The 26,045-nt window shown below is 47.5% G+C and overlaps 1 long non-coding RNA gene across 2 annotated transcripts in view; it reads right to left on the bottom strand.

Annotated features, from left to right (window-relative positions):
• Window positions 1-762: 762 nt before the first annotated feature.
• Window positions 763-26,045, bottom strand: part of LOC105490538 (uncharacterized) — a 41,879-nt gene continuing 16,596 nt past the window's right edge. Inside the window, exons 5-6 of one of the 2 annotated variants that reach the window (XR_011608637.1) lie at window positions 4,763-4,854; window positions 763-4,358 (exon numbers count right to left, since the gene is read on the bottom strand). This is a non-coding gene — a long non-coding RNA (uncharacterized lncRNA). The remainder of the gene's footprint in view (window positions 4,359-4,762; window positions 4,855-26,045) is intronic. The other variant, XR_011608638.1, reaches the window with a different exon arrangement.

Here is a 26,045-nt window from a genome sequence, read left to right as displayed (position 1 = left end):
CACGGGTTTATCAGGGTATTATTAACTGCAGTTTTGACTAAATGAAATTGTCTACTTACAATGGGTTTATTAGGACATAGCCCCATCATAAGTTGAAGAGCATCTGTATATGGGAGGATATGCGTACAATGTCTGCAAATACTACACCATTTATATAAGGGACTTGAGCATCTGCAGATTTTTATGTCCATAGGGAGTCCTGGAACCAATCCCCTGCAGATTCCAAGGGACAATTGTACTCTCCCACAAAATCGAGCAGCACAAGATCAGGGGCTATGTCTGTCCTGAGTCACCATAGAGGCCCCATCACCCGAATGAGCGTGGCCCAGAGCAGTTGACCAAAATAGACCCAATGAATGAGTGAATAAGTGACTCAGCCTATAAAATTGGAAGATAGGAAAAACATTTAACACAGTGCTGGCTAAGCTGTGGGCAGACGGGCACTGCCACTCCCTACTGTGCAGTGCTCACTGGTCTGTTCTTTCTGGAGTGTCAATGACAGTTTGCAACAGATATGACAAAGATGCTTTGGCCCACTGATCCAGTTTCCATCCACAATACCTGATGTATGCAGATAGAAACATTTTTTTTAATCTACAACAGGAAACCATTTGGGAAAGCCTCCATTTTCAGCAACAGGGTATTGAATGAATAAAAACTCAGAAGTCATAGGAGAAGATGCTCTGATCCACCCATTAGATTTACTCTCTGCAGTGAGGTGCCTAGAGAGCCATTTATTATTTAAAAACACCCTGGGTAATTCTGACGTTCACCTGAGGACATCTTCATTGTCAAAGGAGGATGTTTAATGACTTGAAGACAAAGTCACGTATTATTGAACAAAAACACAGGCTACAGTAAAGTGTGCATAAAGTGAGCCAAGTTTCATTCAAAAAACTTCACTCAAATACATTGTGTCACACACATACATGCTCACAACGATGATCTGAAAATCCCTGCGCCAAAATATCTCCAGTGGTTGCCTCCTAGTGATATAATCATAGATGATTTTTTTTCTTCTTTTTGGCATATAGAGACTTTAAATTTTTCTACAGTAAATATGTAACTTGTAATAAAATTTTATTTTTAAAAATAGCAGATGACCTTTCAAATACAGTGATTGGCAACAGGATACCAGGGACTACACAGACCAACTGGGAAAAGACCAGAACCCAAAAGCTTGAGGTTATACCCCAATTACAACCATGGCAATTGATGAGAATTGGAAGAAAATTTAAAGAAATAAATGTAGTAGAAGTATGATGTTCATAAGCTGGTTATGAAATTGCTCAAGCACCTACTTTTTTAAATTAAAAATAATAAATTGTGCTGTCAGCATAAAGTTAAAACTTGATTCAGTTAAAAAAAAAAAATGTGTGGGAGTGTTTGGCTCGGACAGCAGCAGAAATCTTTAAGCCAGGAAGACTGAACAGGCACAAGCAGAGAAGCCTGAGGATGCATCAGAGAAGCCAGGCGAGGCCCAGGCCAGCTGACTGCAGGGCACTGAGTAATGAGGAAAGGACCAAAGAGAAGCCGGGGTGACAGTTCCCCCAGGCCCGGCCCTCCAGCCCAGGACTGCAGCTTCCCCATCAGTGTTTACAGCAAGAGCCTGTGCAAGAGCCAAAGGGAGGAACAGAAGGAGGTGCGGGAGAGTAAGCTCTTCCGACTACGGGCAGATGCGCTGTCTTGAAGAGTGCTTAGCATCTTCAAGTACAATTAGGGTTCCTGGGCCGCAGCCTCCAGTTTCTAACCTAGCATCGGAAGGGATAAATGAAGCTGATCTTAAGCGAGCAACCTGATAACCCACCTGCCAGATTAGGAAAAGCAGAAATAGACTGCTAATGCATCTGCTGGTCCGTGCTGGGCCTTTAATATGTAACCCCCACTGATACCCCAGCTTCCTGTCTTACAGGTGCAAGAAGACTGCTGTGAAGTGAAGCTTACAGGGGCAGCCAGGTGAGGAGAAGTAATATATTACCTGTCACTTGCAACTGAAGAGTAATGAGGCGGCCTCCAGGACTCAGTCATTGCAGAGCCCTCACTCCCCACCAGGCACGTCTACGTTAGAATCCTCTTTGCTGACTGCTTTTTTCTGGATACTGCCCTTGCAGGCAGGGCTGGACAGAAAATGTCCTGGGTAGGACGGATGAGGACGCCTGGGCTGGGACTGCAGAAAGCAGGTGAGTTCTAAGCCCCTGCTGCTCCAGGTGTGGCACTGGGACATGCAGCATAGGATCCCCTGGGAGCCTGTCAGAAATGCAGAGTCCCAGGCCTAGCAGTCAGCATCAGGTGGGTCATGAGCACCCTGCTCTGAGGAGCCCAGGGCTGAGCCACAGCCAGGAGGGAAGCTGCTTTCTCCAGTCAGCACCACACAGAGGGTCAGGAAATGCACGTGCTATGGCCATGTTGGTTAAGGTGAGATCAGCTGTGAGCCACTGACAACCACAAACACAGGAGCTTAAACAAGACAGGAGTTTCCTTCTCTCTCATGAAACAGTATAGAGAAATGCAGTCCCGAGCTGGCGTCATTGTTCACCTTCACAAAGGAGGGGGACTCCTCCATCTTGCTTCCCACACGTCCTCAATAGTTGATCCTCCTCATGTTCCAAGATGGCTGCTTGAGCTCCAGCCCCCGCACTGCACTCCATCAGCCTGGGACAGGGAGGCCACCATCCTTATCTGACTCTACTCTCCCACCTTCTCCAGTCACCTCCACACCTGGGCACAGCTTCATACAAAGTCCGGCAGCCGTGGCCTGCATCCTGGGACGAGCCCTGGAAAAGCCTAAGTAATTCTCCCGTGGAGCCCGGCAGGAGGATCTCTGTGCCCTGTGTCCCCCACCCCACATGGAAAGAGCCTGAGCGGCATCCATCTACAGGGCCCACCAGGGAGGAAAGAGAGAAAGTCACTTCACTTTGGAAACGTCTCTCAAACCCAGGAGATCTGCAGGACTGGGAGTAGAACAGAGGGAAGGTGCTGTTTGCAATCTCACTGACAATCACAGCTTGTTAACCTAATAGAAGTAGAGGAGTTGCCTGCATATCCAATTATGTGAGAAGGCTGGCCAGGAGTCAGGCCATTATCTCACTCATCTGGACGGACTCCATTACGCCATTGCTCTTTCTTGATTAAATCTTCTCTAACGATGTCTGTCCAGGGAGGGAGAGAATAATTGCATCTGCTGGAGGAGATGTGAGGGTGGCAGGTGGTGTCCCCAAGGACCAGCACCTCGTAGCCTCTCCCCCAGCCCTGGGGCCTTGAGTTGGTTTCACCCCTAACCTCTGCCCTTGACCACAGTGAGGAGCATTGTTCCTGCTAATGGTCACTCCAGCCTGTGTCTCCTCTTTGATTCTGTCTTCTTCATTCTCTCAGAAACATTTTACACAGCTGACTAGTTCTTCCACCTTGTAAATGAACTATCGATTGTTTTCTCTGGTACTGCATTCTCAATTTTCCTCCTGCCTCTGTGACTTTTTATCTGTCTCTATTATTGTCTTGTCTCCGCCTCATGACACCTAAACGTAGATATTCCCCAAGGCTCGATTATCAGCCACCTCTCTTTGGAAACTCTCACTTGGGACTCCATCTCTCTAATTTGAAAAATTTCCTTCCCTGCATCTCCAGTTCGACTCTCTCCCCACACTCTGTCTCCTCTGAAGTCCTGCCGTGTGACATCCCTGGCATGAGCAGGGCACATCCAGTCATCCGACACTCCAACACCCAGGTCCACATCGTCTCATGATCCACAACTAAGGTTTAGGAGTGTCTTGGATCTGACCACTGGGAGAATTTACCACCCAGCACCAGCAGCCCCCTTAACTTCTGCAGCACAGACGTGGACTCTTGACCAACGAGAGGCCATGGAACAAACAACTAGTCTGATGGTCATTGACAAATTGGATGTCATTGATGGCACTTGATGGCACCAAGAGCTAGAATTCTTCAAGTCTCAATTTCCTGAAAAGCAGGGCTGTCTCCTTCCATTGAGCACTGTTCTCTCATAAGAGACATCGGGAAACACTGCCTAACGGTCCACCATAAACATCTAAAACCCCATGTGGAGGAGGTGTGACTGAGACGGGCTGCAGACCAAAGTCTCTCGCCCTTCTTAGCTGGGTGGCCACTTAGTAAATGCAAAAGATCAGCTCCCAATGCCAAGGCATCCAAGCATTTCACATGCAAAAAACAAGTATCTAAGGTTGAAACGTGTCATGCATCCCCTGGAGGTGCCCTGATCTCCACAAAGAGCCATTTGGAACATCTTGGCACAGTTAATTACTCCCTCTTACCAGGAAAGGTGACTGAGTTAATGCATGTCCCACTGAGATACGTCAGCTTTGGTAGGAGATCTCTTGTAGCTAAGAAGGAATCGTGATACAGAACTTTAGAAACCAAGCAGACCACCAAATCAGTTCTTTGTTACATGGCCTCTCACTCAGTCAGGGGAGTCCACATCTGTGCATGCTGGAGAAATTAATAGGGCTGCTAGTGCTGGGTGATGGGGCATAAATTACCCCAATGGTTAGTATTGATGGCTATGGCCTCTTTCCAAAGAAATAAGCTCTCAGAATTACACACAGCGGCTGAAGCCATTTTTAGCAGGTGGAGGCCATATATCACAGTCACGGAGATTTGTTTCCTTAGACCTTAACAATTACTTGCTCATTCTGATGGTCAGTCCTTCACTGAGAGCAAAGATAAAATGGTTTCCAGGAGGACAGACACAAACCCTGTCTCCCATGCCCCCATCAGTGCTGCCTACCTGCTCATTGACATGACTTGAGGAGAGTCCAAAGGTTCCACTTATCGCAGAAGATGAAAATGCAGAATCTCAGAGTGCCCAGTTCCATTTCTCTAAAGAGTACAGAATGTTGTCAGGATACACTGATCCTTCCAAGCACCATTTAGTGTGAAGAAATCTCCTAGGGCTTATTATAGCAGAGTTTTAAATGTCAGCATGCATGGGAATCACCCAGAGGGTTTGTTAAAACATAGATTGCTGGGTTCTGCCCCCAGAGTGTCTCAGCAGGTCTGGGAAGCAGGACTAACAATGTGTATTTCTACCAAGTTTCCAGGTGATGCTGATGCTGCTGGCCCAGGAACCCCACTCTGAGAACCACTGGATTTAATGGGAAAGGAGCAATATTGCCAGATGGCACAGGACCCAGTGCTATGCTCCTCCTAAAGAACTGTTATCCAAAAAGCAGGCCCCGTAGGGCTGGCTGCTGACCTGAGGGGTTTGTGAGAGTCCACTCAGGGTTCTTGGGAGATGTGGCCCCAGCTAACCTGGAGTCAGAGGTGGCTCTGGCAAGCATCCCCCTCCCACCTGCCCTTTTCACAGGCCCACACTCAGGGTCGTAGCAGTCGGAAGCCTGTGGTGAGAGCGACTAAGTCATCATCGGCTTTCCTTAGGGCTGTGTGGCAAAATCCCCACATGTCAGCTCGAGGCCACGCCCTGCAAGTCAGTTCCTCAGAGAAGCCGTCCCTCTGACACAGGCAGAGGACGAAAAAGAAGCCAACAAAATGTAGAAGCTGGCAGTGGAGTAGAGGGCATGGGCAGGGGAACAAACCCTTCCAAACCCCACTTCCCACACACGTGGCCGTTCCCACTCTGCACACTGTCTCCCTCAGCGTGGGTGGAAGTATCTCTGGGCCATATGCTCAGGGAAGCACTGATCGTCAAATTAGCCCTGCTCTTGCTCTAATTAAGACTCCCATCTGTTTCACTCATTAACCACCGCTGGCCTGTTCCTGCTTCTGGGGTTTCATTCCATATTTTAAAGGAGTCGACTGCCTCTCTTCAGCCAAAATCACAAAGGGTCCAGGTCGTAAATCAGGTGGGGCTCGAGGGCAGCCCCTCCCGAGTTCTGAGTCACTGTAGTCACACTTCTGTTCAGGCCCCTTGGGGTCCCCGCCCACCACACAGCCACCTGATGAGCCCCATCTACTCCCTGTCACTCACGGATTCTCTCCTCTCCTCATTGGGGTCTTCCTCCCACCCACAAGTGAGCTCCAAGGCTTGATCCTTCACAGCCCATCACACCTGGTGTGTGCCTCAGTTTACCCCTCATCACCTGGCCCAATGACTGAGACTCTGTCTCCCTCATAGACTGCAGGTTTCCTAAAGGCTGGGACTTGGTCTTTTTGTCTCTGTAACCCCGAAGTGCATCCCAGCACCAGGACTCAGCAGCCCTCAGGAAATGAACATTGAAAGAATGAGTGAATGGTGAACAAATGGACGGACATGTAAAACTGCTGCACACGGATCTGGTACCTCCCCAGAGGAGGTGAGACGCGGCCATGAGCTTCCTTGTCAAGAAACCAAGAGCCTGGCACTGACAGCTCCTGGCAACGGGTGCCTATAAAACCCAGAACTGTTCCAGCACTTCAGAGCGCAGAGAAACTGCAGCCAGCTTTTTCTCATAATGCTAATGCAATAAAAACAAAACACCTGTTTCTGGGAAACAAAAATATCATGCATTATTCAGCTACAATCTTTAGATCCCGGGAAACCATATTTGAAAGGATCAATCACTGAGAAATAGGCACCAAAATGTGCTACTTTTAAAGTGATGGTCTGTTGTTTCTTAAAATGAACAACAAAAGATCTTGGGGGAACAGGCCTAGTTGAAGCTCTCTGAGGACTCTCAACATAGGCAGAGCTGTCAGTGTCCCTGGTCAAACACAGGAGAGGGGTCCCTGGATCTGCAGGAGGCTCTGGGCAGGGGAGATCGTAGCTAAGATGCACTTTCCTCTCTGATGCCATGACCCCTTCTGTTTCCCCAAGGCCAGCCCTAGTCTGGGGGGCTCCGGCCCTCCCATATCCACCTGCTCATGGGTGCGCTTCCGTGGGGCTCTCACCCTCACTCCCCCACCCCCAGGATCCCAGATCCCACTCCTAAAACCCGAACATTCTCTGCTTCTTTCTCGGGAGTCTGGAATCATGATCAGTTAGTCCAGACTTTTTTTGAAAATGCCAAATTCAAAGCCAGGCCATAGGGCCCGAGGGAGGATCCCTCTCATCATCCTCTGAATCCTGGGCACGAAGAAAACCAGGAGACAGACTCAGAAAGGGCCAAGTGAGTTTCCTAAAAATGCTACAATTGCTCACTTCCTGGCTAGCTCTGATGCCTGCAAGCTCTTCACCATCCTCAGGAGGTGAGCGTCATGCAAATGATACCAATTTCCCACCCCGTGTCCTGTCTCTGAATAGACAGGAAGTACATGAGGTCAGTAGCATTTGACACACACAGAGGAAGGTGCTGCCGAGAGAGACCCAGGACAAGCAAGAGGAAAGAACAGACTCAGGGGAAGACTGTGAGGGTGGCATGTGGCAGAGCCGCCCACCAGCACCCAGACCACCTCCTAGGCCCTGTGCACGTGGAGACTGAGTGAGGACTTCTCAGAGTCTGCAGGTGGGACCCACCCTGTCCTCCCAGGGAAAGTGAGACCGTCACCCCAGGCTGGGCTGAGCAGCCCAAGGGTCGCTGCAGCCCTCACACTGCACCTCACTATTCCCTAAAGGGCCCTGCAGGACTGGCCCTATCCCTTCTCTGGCCACATCTGTGTCAGAGATTCCAGGACCATCCCCAGGTTCAGAGACTCCCAGGACTCAGGCTGCAATTTATTACAGTGAAAGGACAAGCTGCAAAAACAGTAAAGAGAAAGGCACAAGGGGAACCAGGCACAAGCTCCCAGAGTCCCCTCCCTAGGGAGTCTCACAGCACGTTTAATTCCCCAGCGACGAGATGTGACAACACCTGGGAGAGCTGTCTATGAGGGACACTCACTAGAGACTCGGCGCCCAGGGTTTACTGGGGTCTGGTCATGTCAGCACCTGTGCCTGGCACAGTACAGAATCCCAGCCTCTCAGAAGGAAAGCAGGGCCTCAGCATAAACCCTATTGTTTGCACACACAGCCTGGCCAAGGTCAGCCCCTCTTACCATTCGGTGAATCAGTGTGGGGGCCTCTTTATCAGCAAAGCTCCCAGGTCCCAGCTGAGGACCAACCTTGCCAGCAGGCCTCTGCAGGGAGGGCATCTTTGGCCTTCACAGTTAATTACTTCGGCACAAGTACCACCTCTGTTCCGCCCACGCTCACTGTCCCCAGCCACATGAGCTCCCACCAGCACCTTGACCTCCTGCAGGCTCAGCCTGGCGCCGCTCTCACCTCCATCCATGCACAGCTGGCTCCTTGTTGGCATCCAGGGCTCAGATCAATGTCACCTCCCCATAGCCACCCCCTCCCCACAACCACCCAGTCTACAGTAGCCTGTGTCCTGCTTACCACCACACAGCAGTGTTAGGCCCTCCCCACACTGTTCTCAAATGTTCTTATTTGTTTACTACCTGTCCTTGCTGGGATGCCAGTTCCCAGAGAACAGGAGCCTGGTCTGTACCCTCAGATCCTAACCAGGGAACAGGAGCCTGGTCTGCACCCTCAGATCCTAACCGGGGAACAGGAGCCTGGTCTCTACCCTCAGATCCTAACCAGGGAACAGGAGTCTGGTCTCTACCCCCAGATCCTAACCGGGAAACAGGAGTCTGGTCTGTACCCTCAGATCCTAACCGGGGAACAGGAGTCTGGTCTGTACCCTCAGATCCTAACCAGCATGTGCACATGATGAATGCAGGTGTGACGGTTACTACTTAGTATCAACCTGATGGGATTGAAGGATACAAAGTATTGATCCTGGGTGTGTCTGTGAGGGTGTCACCAAAGGAGATTCACATTTGAGTCAGTGAACTGGGAAAGGCAGACTCACCCTCAATCTGGGTGGGCACCATCTCATCAGCTGCCAGCTTGACTCGAATACAAGCAGGCAGAAGAATGTGAAAAGAGAGACCAGCCTAGCCGCCCAGCCTACACCTTTCTCCTGCGCTGGATGCTCCCTGCCCTCAAACATTGGACTCCAAGTTCTTCAGTTTGAGAACTCAGACTGGTTCTCCTTGCTCCTCAGCCTGCAGATGGCCTATTGTGGGACCTTGTGATCGTGTGAGTTAATATTTAATAAGCTCCGCTTTATATATATATTATATATATAAAACATATATATATTATATATGAATACACACACACACACATATATATGTCTGTGTGTGTGTATTCCATTAATTCTGTCCCTCTAGAGAACCCTAATACAGCACATAAGAAGAAGGGTGTTAATGGATACCTGAGTGAATGAAATGAAATTAAAAGTGCTCTGGGAACTGAGATGTTAATACACTCCTGTGTTGGGACTGTTCTCAGAGGACCTGGCTGTAGCATTCACAGCAAGGTGAGGCATCCCAGGGCCATGCTGCCTCTGGCCTCACTTCCTGCTCCTCTGCCCCTCACTCTGTACGCCCAGCATCTGGGCCCCTGACTGCCCCCCTCCCTACAATCTTCATCTGCCCAAGGTCCACGCCCTAGCTGTCCATGGGGCTAATGTGTGCCTTTATGTTTGCTCAGATACCACCTCAGCAAGGCCTTGCCTGACCAGATAATTTAAATGGAACTTCCTCAGCCCTGACGGCCTCATCCACCCCTGAACAGAGCCATGGCTGTATTCATCCAAGGCACGTTCAGACTTCTAACAGTTTCAATACTTATTTATGATGGGCATCATTTGTCTATCATCCCTGACTAGAATGAAAGCTCAAATAAAGCAGTGACTTTAACAAATCCCCAGTGAGTCTTCCATAAATATTTGCTAAGTTGGTGAATGACTCTTCGGAGGCAGGGCCACACACACACGTCCTATCTCACAGAGCACTGAGAGGATTAACCGAGACGACGGTAGATCAAAGGCTCAGCTCAGTGCCTGCCGAGGGCGTTCTGCACACCTGCCACCCATTCCCTACATTAGCTGACACTGAGCACCCCACAGTTCCGAGTGACCTTGTACAAACAAGGTCTGAACTGGACCTGAGGAGCAGGTGGGCACTGATGGCAGAGAGGGAGGGAGCAGCAGGTTAGAGACAGGTGGCACACAGGTGCAGGTGGACACACAGGTGTGTCTCTCTGGGGACAGTGAAAGTAGTGGTCTCAAGGGTGCCAGGGTTTAGAAAGGAGAGAGACTTTGCTGGAGACGAGAGCTGGGGACAGACTTCTGGTTCCAAAATGGTGACACAGAGCCAGGTCCAATGGCTCATACCTATAATCCCAGCTACTTGGGAGGCTGAAGCGGGAGAATTGCTTGAACCCAGGAGGTGGAGGCTGCAGTGAGATCATGCCACTGCACTCCAGGCTGGGTGACAGAGTGAGACTCTGTCTCAATTTTTTTTTAAATGGTGACATAGAAGCAAGCTGGCTTCACTATCCCCCATCCCCACCCACTGCCACAGAAAACTAAAAACAAACATATAGGGCCAAGATGATCCCCAGCAATATCCTAGAACTCAAATGTGAGGATGGGCCACTTCCCAGGGCCACAGAGAAGTGACAAAACTCTGAGAAGATGGTAAGAGAATCAAATTTTCATATCCATGATGCCCCTGCCTTCCATGACCCAGCACCAAGCACATGAAAAATTTCCCCTGTCTCAGTTTCTACACTGGAAAAAGTGAACTTGAGGTGGGCAATTACCTTCCCCCCGATCTTAGAGTCCCTGGCAGGAAACTTGTCTCTGTCTCAGCCCATGGAAGCATTGAGAGAGTGCCTGAAGGGAGAAATATTCCTGATGACAGCCAGAGACAAAGTGTGGAGGTGGGACTACCATCCCAGCCCCAGAAACTCTGCTCTGTAACTTGTCAAAGGAGACACCAAGCCAGAGTGACTATTCAGCAGCACAATGCGTAGGAGGTATGTTCCACAGGACACCTGGGCACGACCCTGAGCCAGCCTTCCCACACTACTGGGATATCCCTTTTGGAACCTTCCCCATTCAGACAGGGAGCACTCCTATAGTTTGCTAGAGCCAAGGCAAACCTGAGGTTAAGGGATCATGTACTACTAAAAAGGGGCAGCAACCTAGCAGGAAAAAAAAAAATAAGAAATTCAACAGGTAAATTGCAAACATACCCAATAAAAACACAAGCCAAGCCAGATAGAGAACACTGGAATAAATAATCTTCAATGCAAAGACATAAATATACATTCACAAGAAACAACAGCAAACAGGGAACCATGGTCTCCCCAAATGGACAAAGCAAGAAACCAGTGACTGGCTCCATATGAGATGGTGATAACGAGCTCTCTCACCAAGAATTCAAAATTACGGTTTTAAGGAAACTCAGTGACCTCCAACATAACACTTAAGACATCTGTCAGAGAAATTGAACTAAAACATTGAAATAATTTTAAAAATCAAACAGAAATCTTAAAAGTGAGAAATACATTTACTGAACTGAAAAATTATTAGAGGCTCTCAACAGCAGAATGAAGCAAGCAGAGAAAATAATCAGTGAGCTTGAAGACAGCCTATTTGAAATTATAGAGGAGAAAAAAAGGATGAAAAGAAATGAAGGTTGCCTACAAGATACAGAAAATTACCTCGAAAGATCAAATCTAAGAATTTTTTTTTGTGAGAGACAGGTCTCGCCTTCATTGCTCAGACTGGAGTGCAGTAGTGCAATCACAGCTTACTGCAGCCTTGACCACCCAGGCTGAAAGGACCCTCCCACCTCAGCATGCTGAATAGCTGGAACCACAGACATGCAACCACCATGCCCAGCTAATTTATTTAGATTTTTGTAGAGACCAGGTCACATTATGTTGCCCAGGCTGATCCCAAACTCCTGGGCTCAAGCGATCCTCTCACTCCCACCTCAGCCTCCCAAAGTACCAGAATTACAGATATGAGCAACCACACCTGGCTCAAATCTAAGAATTATTGGTGTTCAAGAGGAAGTTGAGCAAAAGCAAGGAGTGGAAAGATTATTCAAAGAAATACTACAAAAAGCTTTTCAAAACTTGAGAAAGACATAAATATCCTGATATAGCTAGGCTTTGCATCCCCACCCAAATCTCATCTTGAATTATAATCCCCACAATCCCCATGTGTCAGTGGAGAGACGAAGTAGAGGTCACTGGACCAAGGGGACGGTTTCCCCCATGCTGTTCTCATTATAGCGAGGGGGTTCTCATGAGATCTGATGGTTTTATAAGTGTGTAGTAGTTTCTGCTGTGTTTGTTCTCCCTCGGGCTGCCTCGTGAAGAAGATGCCCAAGTTCCCTTTGCATTCCGCCATAATTGTAAGTTTCCTGAGCCCTCCCCAGCCAGGTGGAACTGTGACTCAATTAAATAAATTACCCAGTCTCATGCAATTCTTTATGGTAGCGTGAGAATGGACTAATACATATCCATATTCAGGAAGATCAAAGAACACCAAACAGATTTGACCCAAATAAAACTACCTCAAGGCATATGTAGGGTCCAGCCCTGTGGGGCTTTGCGGCTGTTCTCCCCATGTGTGGAGACATGAGATTGTAAGAAATAAAGACACAAGACAAAGAGATAAAGAGAAAACAGATGTGCCCGGGGGTATCACCACCACCAAGATGCAGAGACCGGTAGTGGCCCTGAATGACTGGGCGTGCTGATATTTATTGCATACAAGACAAGGTGGCAGGGTAAGGAGGGTGAGTTGTCCAAGTGATTGAGAAGGTCGAGCAAGTCACGTGATCATGGGACAGGGGGCCCTTCCCTTTTAGGTAGCTGAAGCAGAGAGGGAAGGCAGCATATATCAACATTTTCTTCTATGCACTTATAAGAAAGACCAAAGACTTTAAGACTTTCACTATTTCTTCTACCACTACCTACTAAGAAGTTCAAAGAAGAACCAGTAGTATGGGAGGAATGTGAAAGTGGACAAGGAGTGTGACTATTGAAGCACAGCACCACACGGAGGGGGTTTAAACCTCTGAATGACTGTGGGCAGGCCTGGATAACATCCAGCCTCCCACAAGAAGCTGGTGGAGCAGAGTGTTCCCTGACTCCTCCAAGGAAAGGAGACTCCCTTTCATGGTGCCTTCCCAGGCACTGGTGTTACCACTTGACCAAGGAGCCCTCAAGCGGCCCTTATGCGGGTGTGACAGAGGGCCCACTTCTTGCCTTCTAGGTCACTTCTTACAATGTCCCTTCAGCACCTGACCCTATACCCACCGGTTATTCCTTGGTAATATGAGTAACACAACAAAGAGTAATATTAAAAGCTAACGATTAATAATGTTTATACTAATGATTGATAATGTCCATGATCATCTCTATATCTAATTTGTATTATGACTATTCTTATGCTATTTTCTTTATTATACTGAAACAGTTTGTGCCTTCAGTCTCTTGCCTCGGCACCTGGGTAATCCTTTACCCAGAGCATAAACTCTCAAAGGTCAAGGACAAAGAGAGGATCCTAAAAGCAGCAAGAGAGAATAAGTAAATAACATATAAAGGAATTCCAGTTTGTCTGGCAACAGACTTCTCAGTGGAAACCATGCAGACCAGGAGGGAGTGGGACAAAATTTTCAAAGTACTAAAAGAAAAAAGCTGCCATCCAAGAATACTCTATCTAGCAAAGCTATTCTTCAAATATGAGGGGGAGATAAAGTCTTTCCCAGGCAAGCAAAAGCTAGGAGAATTCACCACCACCAGACCTGTTTTACAAGAAACATTAAGGGGAGTTCTTAAATCTGAAAGAAAAAAAAATGTTGGCCGGGCGCGGTGGCTCACACCTGTAATCCCAGCACTATGGGAGGCCGAGGTGGGTGGATCACAAGGTCAGGAGATCGAGACCATGGTGAAACCCCGTCTCTACTAAAAATACAAAAAACATTAGCCAGGCGCGGTGGCGGGCGCCTGTAGTCCCAGCTACTCAGGAGGCTGAGGCAGGAGAATGGCGTGAACCCGGGAGGCGGAGCTTGCAGTGAGCCAAGATCGCGCCACTGCACTCCAGCCTGGGTGACAGAGCAAGACTCCGTCTCAAAAAAAAAAAAAAAAAAAAAAGAAAAAAAAATGCCACACATACAAAAAAGAATGAAATCATGTCCCTTGCAGCAACATAGATGCAGCTGGAGGCCACTATCTTAAGCAAATTAATGCAGGAACAAAAAAATCAAACTCTGCAAGTTCTCACTTATAAGTGGGAGTTAAACACTGGGTACTCACTCATGGACATGAAGATGGACCCAATAGATCCTGGGGACTACTATAGGGAGAGGGAGGGAAGGGGCAAGGGTTGAAAAATGCTTGGGTACTGTGCTTAGTACCTGTGTGATGTGATCAATTGTACCCCAAACCTCAGCATCACAGAACATACCCATGTAACAAACCTGCAGATGTACCCCTAAATCTAAAATAAAAGTTGAAATAAAAAAATTAAACAAGACTAAAAAAAAAAACTAACATGCAAAAAGAAAATACTTGAAGAAACAAAACCTAATGGTAAAATTCAGTATAATGAAAACCCCAGACTACTCCAGTACCGTAATTGTGATATGCAATCCACTCATAACTCTAGTATGAAGCCTAAAAGACAAATCTATCAAATACAAAAGTAGCTACAGCAACCCATTGAGAGATAAGCAATATAAAGCATGTAAACTGAGACAAGTGTCAAAATTTGAGGGATTGAGTTAAAGTGGAGTTTCTTGAATAGTTTTCTCAGTGTTGGTTTTACACTAAACCAGCCTGGGCAACAGAGCAAGACTCCATCTCAAATAAATAAATAAATAAATAAATAAATAAATAAATAATATAATATAATATAATATAATACTAGAAGTCCCAACCAGAGCAACTAGGCAACAGAAAGAAATAAAGAACATTCAAATTGTAATGGAAGAAGTCAAATTATTCTTGTTTGCAGATGACATGATTTTATATTTAGAAAAACCTAAAGACTCTACCAAAAACCTATGTGAACTGATACACAAATTCAGGAAACCTGCATGATACAAAATCAATGTACAAAAATCAGTAGCATTTATATATATCAGCAGTGGACAATTTGAAAAGGAAATCAAGAAAGCAACCCCAAAGAACATAAAATTCCTAAGCTACAAAGAACATAAAATTCCTAAGAATAAATTTAATCATATTTGTATAGATTGTGAACAATCTATACAAATAAACTATAAAACACTGATGAAAGAAATCGAAGAGGACACCAGAAAATAGAAAGATATTCCATGTTCATGGATTGGAAGAGTTAACATCATTAAAATGACAACACTACCCAAAGCAATTCACAGGTTCAATGCAATCTCTATCAAAATACCAGTGACATTCTTCACAGAAATAGAAAAACAATCCTAAAATTAATATAACCACAAAAGACCCTGAATAAACAAAGCCATCCTGAGCAAAGGAACAAAGCTGGAGGTATCATATTACCTGACTTCGATATGCTGCAAAGCTTGGTAAGCAAATAGGCGTGGTACTGGCCTAAAAACAGACACATAGACCAATGGAACAGAATAGAGAACCCAAATAAAAATCCACACATTTACAATCAAGTCACTTTTACCAAAGGCACCAAGAACACACAATGTGGAAAGGGCAGTCCCTCTAATCCCTCTAATAAATGTTTCTGGGAAAACCATATAACCATATGTGGAAGAATAAAATTAGATTCCTATCTCTCACCACGTAGAAAAATAAAATCAAAATGGATTAAAGACTTCAAAGCTTCAACCTGAAGCTATGAAACTACCAAAAGAAAACATTGAGGAAATGCCACAGGACATTGGTCTGGGCAAATATTTTTTTGAGTAAGACCTCAAAAGCATAGGCAACAAAAGCAAAAATAGACAACTGGGATTACATCAAGCTAAAAAAAAAACTTCTGCACAGCAAAGCAACAAAGTAGAGACAACCCACAGAATGGGAGAAAATATTTGCAAACTATCTGTCTAACAAGGGATTAAAAACCAAAATATATAAGGAGTTCAAACAACTCTATAGCAAATAATAATAATAATAAATAAACCGATTAGAAAAGGGGCAAAATATCCAAATAGACATTTCACAAAAGAAGACATACAAATAGCCACAAGTATATGAAAAATAATCAGCATCGCTAATCATCCAAGAAATGCAAATCAAAACCACAATGAGCTATTGTCTCACCCCAGTTAGAATGGCTTTTATCTAAGGGAATAACGGATGCTGTTGAGGATATGGAGAAAGGGGAACCCTTGTACACTGTTGGTGGGAATGTAAATTAGTACCATCACTATGGAAAACAGTATGGAGGTTCCTCAGAAAACCAGTTCTCTATGATCCAGTAATTCCACTAGTACTGGGTATATATCCAAAAGAAAAGAAATCAATATTTAAGTGATATCTGCACTTCCATATTGAATGCAGCACTAGTCACAACAGCCAAAATATGGAATCAACCTAAATGCTCACCAGTGGATGAATGGATAAGAAAATGTTGTGCATATACACAGTGGAGCGCTGTTCAGCCAGAAACAAGAATGAGATCCTGTCGTTTGCAGCAACACAGATGGAACTGGAGGTCATTATGTTAAGTGAAACAAGCCAAGCACAGAAAGACAAATGTCACATATGTTCTCACTCCTATGTGGACGCTAAAACAGTGGATCTCATGAAGACAGAGAGTAGACTGGTGGTCACCAGAGGGTGGGAAGGGTAGGGAAGAGAGGTGGATGAGTCGGCACAATCTGCAGTGTGGTATATGCAGGAAGACCTGGTGTTTGGTAGATCAGCAGAGTGGCTACCGTTAACATTAATCTGTTCTACATTTCCAAATAGCTAGAAGAGAACAATTTGAATGTCCCCAGTATAAAGAAAATATAAATATTTCAGGTGATGGACATCCCAATTACCTTGATTTGACTATATGAATGTATGAAATTATCACATGTATCCCCAAAATATGTACATCTATTATGTATCAATTTAAAAGATTAAAAATTTTAAACATTAACAACAACAACAACAACAAAGAGCCAGGGACAGACTGGCCAATCTTGAATGCCGGGATGAGGGCCTCAGGAGCCGAGGGTTGGAGTGACCAAGGGTCAGGCTCCTCCCTGGCCAGGCCGCCAGAGGGCCAGGGGACCAGCCCCTGTGGCCGATGGAAGAGGAAAGGACAAGGCTCCTGACCCCACGAGCATCTTTTCTCACACAGGGCACAGCCCTCAAAGGTGTCCAGGGTCTGAACAAGCCCAGGAAGGCTGCAGCCTCTTATCCATTTAATTTACAGTGTTTGGAATTCATTACAGAATAATTCTCTCATCGATTTGCTGCTGACATATTTACTGTTTTTCTTTTCAGATTAAGAAAGATATGGAGATGCAAAAGTAACTTTATGTCAGACCTGGGAGATCTGAAAGTTGCTGGCACTTTAAGTAGTTTTAGTTTAAATTCTGTAAGATGGAAATGACCATCCACAGCAAACTTTCAGTACGGTGGGGTCAGTGGAAGTCACATGCTCTGTCTTCACATTTCAGCCCCCCTCTGTGTCCCGACCCCAGGGCGGGGGTCACCTGTACTCCGTCAACGCCTCCAGGGTAGGCTTGCCCGATGCTCCCTCTTGCTCCGGAAGTGAAGGCCTCATCCCAAGTGTGATGTCCATTTATTGGTCATGGCTACCCAGCGTTCAGGCCAAAAAGTTCGTAACTGCTCCAAATTCCCTGTGAGGAGCAGTGCCCCAGCTTTCAGGCCCTGTGGTTTAGGGGTGCTGGCTGCACCCCAGAGCCAAGGTGGACGATGAGATTCAGGTCAGGGTGATGAGTGAATCCCCTCTACAGGGTCTGGCTCAGGGAGGGCACAGGCCCAGCCTGAGTTCCCCTCCTCCTCCAGGTGCAGGCCTCTGTCTGAGCAGGTGGGACAGGGACTCTCCCATGGGCCTGAACCCCTGCCACAGCCATTCTGCCACCGAAGGGGCAGAGTCGACCTCAGTCTGAAGCCAACACAGAGGATACGAAGGAGAAGCTGGGCCCTGGTGCTGCAATTACCAAACAATTCCTGCCACGCCAAAGCTTCTCAGTTCTGGACTTTACAGTCACCTGCGTCGGTCAGTCCCCCTTCTGCTTAGGCCAGTGCATGCTGGGATTTCTGCAATTGGCTGGGCCCTAACAGATGCTGTCAGGACACCCCGATGGCAGTGAGTTGTGTGGGTGGAATCCCTCTCAGAGACCCCCGCCCCTTCTCCAGGTGGGCAGCCCAGAGCACGCCAGGACGTTACTCTCGTTGTTGAAAGGGTTAAGAATGCATATATGTGTGCGTGTGCTCGTGTGTGTGCGTGTGCTCGTGTGTGTGTGTGTGCATGGGTGCTCATGTGTGTGTGTGTGCATGGGTGCTCGTGTGTGTGTGTGTGTGTGTGTGCATGGGTGCTCGTGTGTGTGTGTGTGAGCATGGGTGCTCGTGTGTGTGTGCGCGCGCATGGGTGCTCGTGTGTGTGTGTGCGTATGGGTGCTCGTGTGTGTGTGTGTGTGCATGGGTGCTCGTGTGTGTGTGTGTGCATGGGTGCTCGTGTGTGTGTGTGTGTGCATGGGTGCTCGTGTGTGTGTGTGCATGGGTGCTCGTGTGTGTGTGTGCGCATGGGTGCTCATGTGTGTGTGTATGCATGGGTGCTCGCGTGTGTGTGTGTGCGCATGGGTGCTCGTGTGTGTGTGTGTGTGTGCATGGGTGCTCGTGTGTGTGTGTGCATGGGGGCTCGAGTGTGTGTGTGTGCACGGGTGCTCGTGTGTGTGTGTGTGTGCATGGGTGCTCGCGTGTGTACCCCAGCACAGTGCCTGGCTCTCACCTCCTGCCCCACCCTGGGCCTTCGGCTGTGTGAGCCATGGCAGAGAGGACATCATCTCCTGCCAATGCCCCCTGCTTGCTGGGAACCTGCTGGGGCTGGGCTGAGCACTGAGGGTGTCTCTGGCAGAGGCTCCAGCACATCCTGTCCCTTGCCCCCTTGGGGGGGTTAGCTCCACAGCGTCCTGAATGGGGGCGGGGGTTGCAAGGCAACAGACAGCAAGGGGAAGTGAAGGCCACTAACTTCCTTCTGCTACGGGGCCCACCGCTGTGTTCAGGGCTGTGCTGTGTTCAGGGCCCTTTTCTTCCTCTTTTAAAAATTCTGTGTCCTCTGGAAAATCGGAACGGCCTTATCTGCCTGTTCTGTGTTTGTAAGATGAGGATAATGACACGTCTCCCAGGATCTTGAGCGAGTGAGACGAGGTCCCAGGCATCGCCGCCATAGGGTGCCTGTGCGTGGTGAGTGCCAGTAACACGGGTGCCCTCCCGACCCTCCCACTGGAACACTGTGGCACAGCCACAATAAAGACGCTCGCTGTTCCTAAAAGCCTGGCTTCCTCACTCCCAAGTCATGCAGTGGTGACCAGAGCTAGGATTACTAACAGGATCATTGCTTTAGTGAATAAAACCAATTTATAATGAAAATTTAATACAACAACAAGAAAATCAATGTTTATGATGCCTGGGGATGGCAGTTCTCTTAAATCAGGCAGGCATCTGCCTGGTACCTTTGTTTGTCTCTAATGCGAGGGTCAGATTCAATTCAGGTTATGCCTAAATTGTCAGGAACTCAAAATGAAAGGGACATATTTAAATGAGGATTATGGTACTTTAAAGTTGCTCCTGGTGTCTCCCTCAACTGGTCAGGACCCCAATTCCTACCATTTCAGAATCAGTTCCTATGACTCTCACCAAAAGTCTACACTGCAGGACAGGGCGGCAGGGCTGGGTGTCTGCTTTCCCCACACCTGCTCCTGAAGCAGGAAGGCAGTGTCCCAAGGAACCTGAAAGTCAGGGGTCTGGGGAGATGAGCAAGCGTGGGAAACAGAGGTCTCCTCTGGAGTAGATGGGTCTAAAGGTTGGAACAGCAGGGAAGAAGCCCTCACCCATCACCTCCCAGAGGCCGGGTCAGCCACGGCCGAGCCCACACCACCTCCCAGAGGCCGGGTCAGCCACGGCCGAGCCCACACCACCTCCCAGAGGCCGGGTCAGCCACGGCCGAGCCCACACCACCTCCCAGAGGCCGGGTCAGCCACGGCCGAGCCCACACCACCTCCCAGAGGCCGGGTCAGATACAGCCGAGCCCACACCAGCCTCCCCTCGCACCCCTCTCCCCAGCTCACTCTGCTGCAGCCTCAGAGGCCTCCTTCTGGGGGCTTGAACATCAGGGTCTTTGTGCTCACTGTCCTCTGCCTAGGAAGCCCTCCTTCCCTGTTTCATTCCTTGGGTCTCAGGGTGACTGTCTCGTCCCCAGACGCCCTGGGAACACAGTACAGGCCCTTGGGTTGGGCCTCCACTCATCACTCCCACCTCCCTGTGTGATGATGGGCCTCTCTGTGGATTGCCTGGTTTAAGGACCATGTTTGCAGCTAGAATGTCAACTCCAGAGGGCAGGACCCTGTCTGTCCCACTGTCTTCTGCAGTTCCCGCTAAGCCCACAGGCCGGGATTTCCAGCACCTGCCACAGGAAGTCCCGACTCATGCCTACTGCCCTCCTGCCGGCAGGAGCATGGTCTCAAAGACACTGGAAGTTTCTGGAGCAACAGGGCAGAGTGGACCTCCCGCCGGCCCTGGGAAACCTGGACCAACAGCATCCGTGGCCCTGCTGCCTGGGCTGGATTGAAGACGGCGGAAGAGGAGAGAGCAAATCAGACCACTGGCAAAGACGACCCCGCTGCTGTCTGCACAACTGGAATGGAAGCCCACGGGCTCCAGACTTCTGTGGGAATAATAAATGCTGGCTGCATGTTCCAGAAACTCTAGAGTGTGTCCGAGTGATTAACGAGGGACAGTGGACCCTTTGTTGTTTCTTGGCCTCTGTATTTAAGACCCAGAAGGAAGCATTTCCATAACGCTGATGCTGCTCACATTGTGGGCTGTTACAGTCCATCATCCCTTCGAATTCTCCAGAGACTTTGCTGAGGGTATTTATCCCCCTGCTCACCAGCCTGGGTCCGTCTGGTCTCATTCGGCGTGCACGTGTCTTCCACCTCGCCAGGACAATCACACTGGCTGTGGCATCACCGGAGGAGTGGCGGCTCACCACGGCCTCTGTTCCTGCATCAGCACAGTTAAGTGGGAAACAGCAGCTGAGAGTGGCACAAATCTGGCATTTCCAGAAAATGCAAAGCAAGCAGGCCTGGCCGCTCTTCCCTTGTCCTCACCCTTGCCTGGCTGGACGGTGCGGGCTCATCCTGCTACAAGTCGGAAGAGGCCCTGGCGGCGAGGAGTGCGTGAGCCAAACACCAGGGCCTTTCCTCACTCGTCAGAACAGCCACAAGCTACTTACCCAGACGTGGAAGAAACGGCTTGAGGGGCCACTCAGGATCCTCATTTCAGCTCAGGTGAAAACGGAGGCTGCCTTCTCTGGATGCTGGAGCATGAATACAATGTGATGTTGTATTTCAGCTGGTGACTGAAGCTGGATGGAATTCTCGGCCTTTGTTTTGTTTTACATCTCAGCAGAAGCTATTTTAAAAGCCTTGTCCTGAACTATGGCTGAAGTTTAGGGAAGCAGAAAGTAGGAAAGGGTGTTGCTCCCACCCGGACAAGAAGAAGAAAAAGCTACAGGACTGCTCTCCTTGAGTCTGTGGGAACTGAGACTGACCCGGAACCTAGAGGGGGAAAGAGACCGGCGCCTGCAGGCAGAAGAGGCCCCGAGCACCTGCCTGGGAGGTTGAAGTGAAAATGGAAACGTGCTAGCCATGGACTGTGGGCTGGTGGGAGACTCAGAGGCACACACAGCAGCAGACCTGGGGCTCCACACCCGCAGGTTCCAGGCCTTTTCTCTGGGAAACCCAGCCGGGGCCCACAGGGAGAACTGGGGCCCATCCCGAAGCAGCGCTGCAGTGGGGAGGGCTGGGCTGCTGTGGAGACACCACCCAGGGCGGATGGGACCACGGCGCCAGTGCTGGGAGCCCCCGGGGATCCCACTGCAGATAGGGAGGGGAACAAGGAAACAAAAACAGCTCTGCCCTGAGAGAGGGGAAGGGTCACTTGGGATGCCAGACCCCAGATCCCATTTTACAGCTCCCCACCCCCATAAGGCCTGACCAGAGCATCAGAGAATGTGTCCCCACATCCCACCACCATGGTAAGAAGCCACGAATAAGATGATCAGTGGACAGCAGTTGCTCTGAAGCGCAGCATGGAAGGAGGACCCAAGGCAAAGAGAGAGAAAATGCAAAGTGTCTCTGGTCTCTAGAGGAGTGGGAAGTCCCCAGTGGAGCAAGGTAACCATAGCAACAACAAACTTCAAACCCAACCGGGTTCCTGACTAGGTCAGCACAGGCCCTCACCCTAGGCGCCCAGAAGGAAAAAATTCCACAAATAGTGAAACAAAATCAGCAAGTCTAAAGTGGCTGTACTTGGATTTGTAGATGGAGAAGAGAGAATGGGACAAAAAGAATATTTGAAAGAATGATCACTGCGAATTTACCAAAATTAGTGACAACAAATCACAAACCTAAGAAACTAAAGAACACCAAGAAGGATGAACAATGACAGCACCAAAAACAACACCGAGACACACCACATTCAAACTGCTGAAAACCAGACAGAAAGAAAATCCTGAACACAACCAGAAAGGGGGTGAACAGGAAGCATTCCCCATGGAGAAACAGGGATAAAAGTTATGGAATACTTCTCACAGAAATTATGCAAGCTTTTTTTCATATGTTTGTTGGCCACGTGTACGTCTTCTTGTGAAGTATATGTTAACGTCCTTGGCCCACTTTTTAATGGGGTTATTTGGTTTATTCTGGTAAATGTGTTTAAGTTCCTTGCAGACTCTGAATATTAGACCTTTGTCAGATGGATAGATTGCAAACATTTTCTCCCATTCTGTCAGTTGCCTGTTCACTCTGACGATAGTTTCTTTTGCTGTGCAGAAGCCCTTTCGTTTAATTAGATCCCATTTGTCAGTTTTTGCTTTTGCTGCAATTGCTTTTGGCATTTTTGTCATGAAGTCTTCGCCTGTGCCTATGTCCTAAATGGTACTGCCTAGATTTTCTTCTAGGGATTTTATAGTTTCGGGTTTTACATTTAAGTCTTTAAAACTCAACATCACTGATCATTAGAGAAACGCAAAGCAAAGCCACAATGAGATACCACCTCACACCAGTCAGAATGACTGTTGTTAAAAAGTCAATAAACAACAGATGCTGGTGAGGTTGCAGAGAAGAAGGAACACTTTCACGCAGTCGGTGGGAGTGAAAATTAGTTCAGCCATTGTAGAAGACAGTGTGGCGATCCCTCAAAGACCTCGAGGCACAAATGCCATTTGACCCAGCAATCCCATTACTGGGTATGCACCTAAAGGAATATAAATCATTCTATTTTAAAGGTACGTGCATGTGTATGTTCACCACGGCACTATTCACAATAGCAAAGACATGAAATCAATCTAAACGCCCATCAGTGATAGACTAAAGAAAACGTGGCACATAAACACCACAGAACACTACGCAGTCATAAAAAGGAATGAGATCATGTCCTTTGCAGGGACATGGATGGAGTTGGAAGCCGTTATCCTCAGCAAACTAACGCAGGAGCAGAAAAGCAACTGCTGCATATTCTCACTTGTAAGTGGGAGCTGAATGATGAGAACACACGGACACCTGAGGGGAACGACACACACTGGGGCCTGCTGGAGAAGGGGTGAAGCGGGAGGGAGAGCACCCAGAAGAATAGCTAATGCATGCTGGGCTTAATATCCAGATGATGGGACGATCTGTGCAGTAAACCACCATGGCACACGTTTACCAATGTAACAAAACTGCACATCCTGCACATGTTTGGGGAAACTGAAAAGTTGAAGGAAAAAAAGAAGTTATGCAAGCAAAAAGACAAGTAACATCTTTAAAGTGCTAAAAGACTAAAAAGCTCTCAGAATTCTACATCTATTGAAAGTATCCTTCAAAAATGAAGGAGAAAGAAAGACTCTCCCAGGTAAACAAAACTGAGGGCATGCACTCAGCAGACCTGCCCTATGAGAAATGGTGAAAGAAGTTCTCCAAGCAAAGGGAGTATGATATAGGTCAGAACATGGAGCAAAAAAGGTATAAGTATCATAAGAATGGAATAAACGAAGATAACATATCTATTTTTTCTATTTTTAATTGCTCTGAAAGATCAATGACTAAGCAATACTAGTGCTATGGTTGGAATGCTGGTGTCCCCTGTACAACTCATTTTTTGAAATCCTGACCCCTGAAGTGGTGTCATTAGGAGGTGGGGTCTTCCGCAGGTGATGAGGTCATGAGGGTAGAGGAGCCTTCATGAGTGGGATTAGTGCCCTCATAAAAGGTACCCCAGAGAGCTGCCTTCCCCTTCCACCATTGAGGACGCAGTGAGAAGCTGCTGTTGGTAAGCCAGGAGGTGGGCTCTTACCAGATGCCAAATCTGCCCATGCCTTGATCTGAGACTTCCCAGCCTCCAAAACTGCAAGAAATAAGTGTTTGTGTTTAGAAGCCACCAAGCTGATGGTATTTTGTTAGAGCAGCCCAAAGAGACTAAGACAAATAGTACCAATGAATTGTGTGTACAACATGGAAAATGGAAATGCATGGGAACGACAGTGGCACGGGGATGGCAGAGCGGGGTGGGGACATCCTGCCATAAGGTCTGCACGATGGCAGAGGAGATGGGGACATCCCGTTACCAGGTCCGCACGATGGCAGAGGGCTTGGGGACATCCCGTTACGAGGTCTGCACGATGGCAGAGGGCTTGGGGACATCCCGCTACCAGGTCCGCATGCTTCCAGTGAAGCAATAGTGTATTACTTGGAGGTGGACTCAGATTATTTAAAAAACGAATATTACAAACCACAATTCACAACCAAATGTTTTAAAACAGGTTCTACATAATATCAGCTGAGAAGATGAAATGGAATAATAACAAATGTACCATTAAACTCAGGAAAGGCAGAAAGAAAGGGGAAAAACAGAACAAATGGAAAAATACAAGACAACTGACAAGATGGTAGTTATTACTCTCGTTCCATCAATAATCCTTTTAAATGTGGGTGGTCAAAGCCACCAGTTAACATGCAGAGAATGCCAGACCGGACAGAAATAGGCAAGCATCAAATACAGGCTGTTTACAAGAAACCCATTTTAAACATGAAAACATACATCCGCCAGGAGTAAACCAAGGAGAAGGAATACTATGCTAACACCACCTGAAAGAAAGCTGGAGTGAAACATTGATTTCAGGCCAAGTGCACTTCAGAACAAGGAGATTCTACACTGACAAACAGGCACACGTGCCAGGAAGTCAGGACGATCCTAAATATCCACTGCCTAACAACAGAACTTCAAATTACATGAGGCAAAAACTGCCAGGACTGAAAGGGAAAACTGACAAATTCACAATTAGAGGACTCCTCTATTCTGCACTCTCGGAAATTGGTAAAACAAGTAGGCAGAAAATCAGTAAGGCTATTGATGACCTGAGCAGCATTATCAACCAACCACCTTGACTTCACGGACACTCCAGGACACTGCAGTCGGTAACTGCAGAATGGGCATCGTTCTCCAGTGCACAGAGGCACTCGCAAAATCAGGCCATCCAATGAAAACATGTAACTCATTAAAGTATGTTCTTGAGGCATAATAGAATTCAAGTGGAAATCAATAACAGCAAGACATCTGGAAAATCCCCAAATATTTGGAAATTGAACAACACATGTCTAAATAATCTAAAATCAAAGACGAAGTCTCAAAAAAATTAAGCATATAAATATACATAATAAGTGAATATATAAATAAAAACATAAAACATGAAAATATGTGAGTTGCGTTTAAAGCAGTACTGGACTTTTAGACCATCACAAGCACATAGTAAAAAGAAGAAACTGTACCATTATTCACCAAGGCTGCAAACTCAACTACCTTCTCTGCTTCACTGTACCTCGAAGGAAGGTGCGGCAGTCATTTATTCTCCCAAAGCAGAACTTCAGAATCACTTCATCTTCTAAGGTAGACCCTCGAGAGAGCACACAGTCCTCTTTTCAATGGTAACCTGCCGTCCTCAACAAAGCAAACCACATCCGATGTGCCCACAGGTAGAGTCTGGGTTTGGACAGTTAGTACATTTTCTTCTCTGAATGGCTTACTATAGAATTGATTTTTT

Source organism: Macaca nemestrina, chromosome 10 (assembly GCF_043159975.1).
Source record: "Macaca nemestrina isolate mMacNem1 chromosome 10, mMacNem.hap1, whole genome shotgun sequence".
NCBI classification, from domain to species: domain Eukaryota; kingdom Metazoa; phylum Chordata; class Mammalia; order Primates; family Cercopithecidae; genus Macaca; species Macaca nemestrina.
This window is presented reverse-complemented; position numbering and strand designations above follow the sequence as displayed.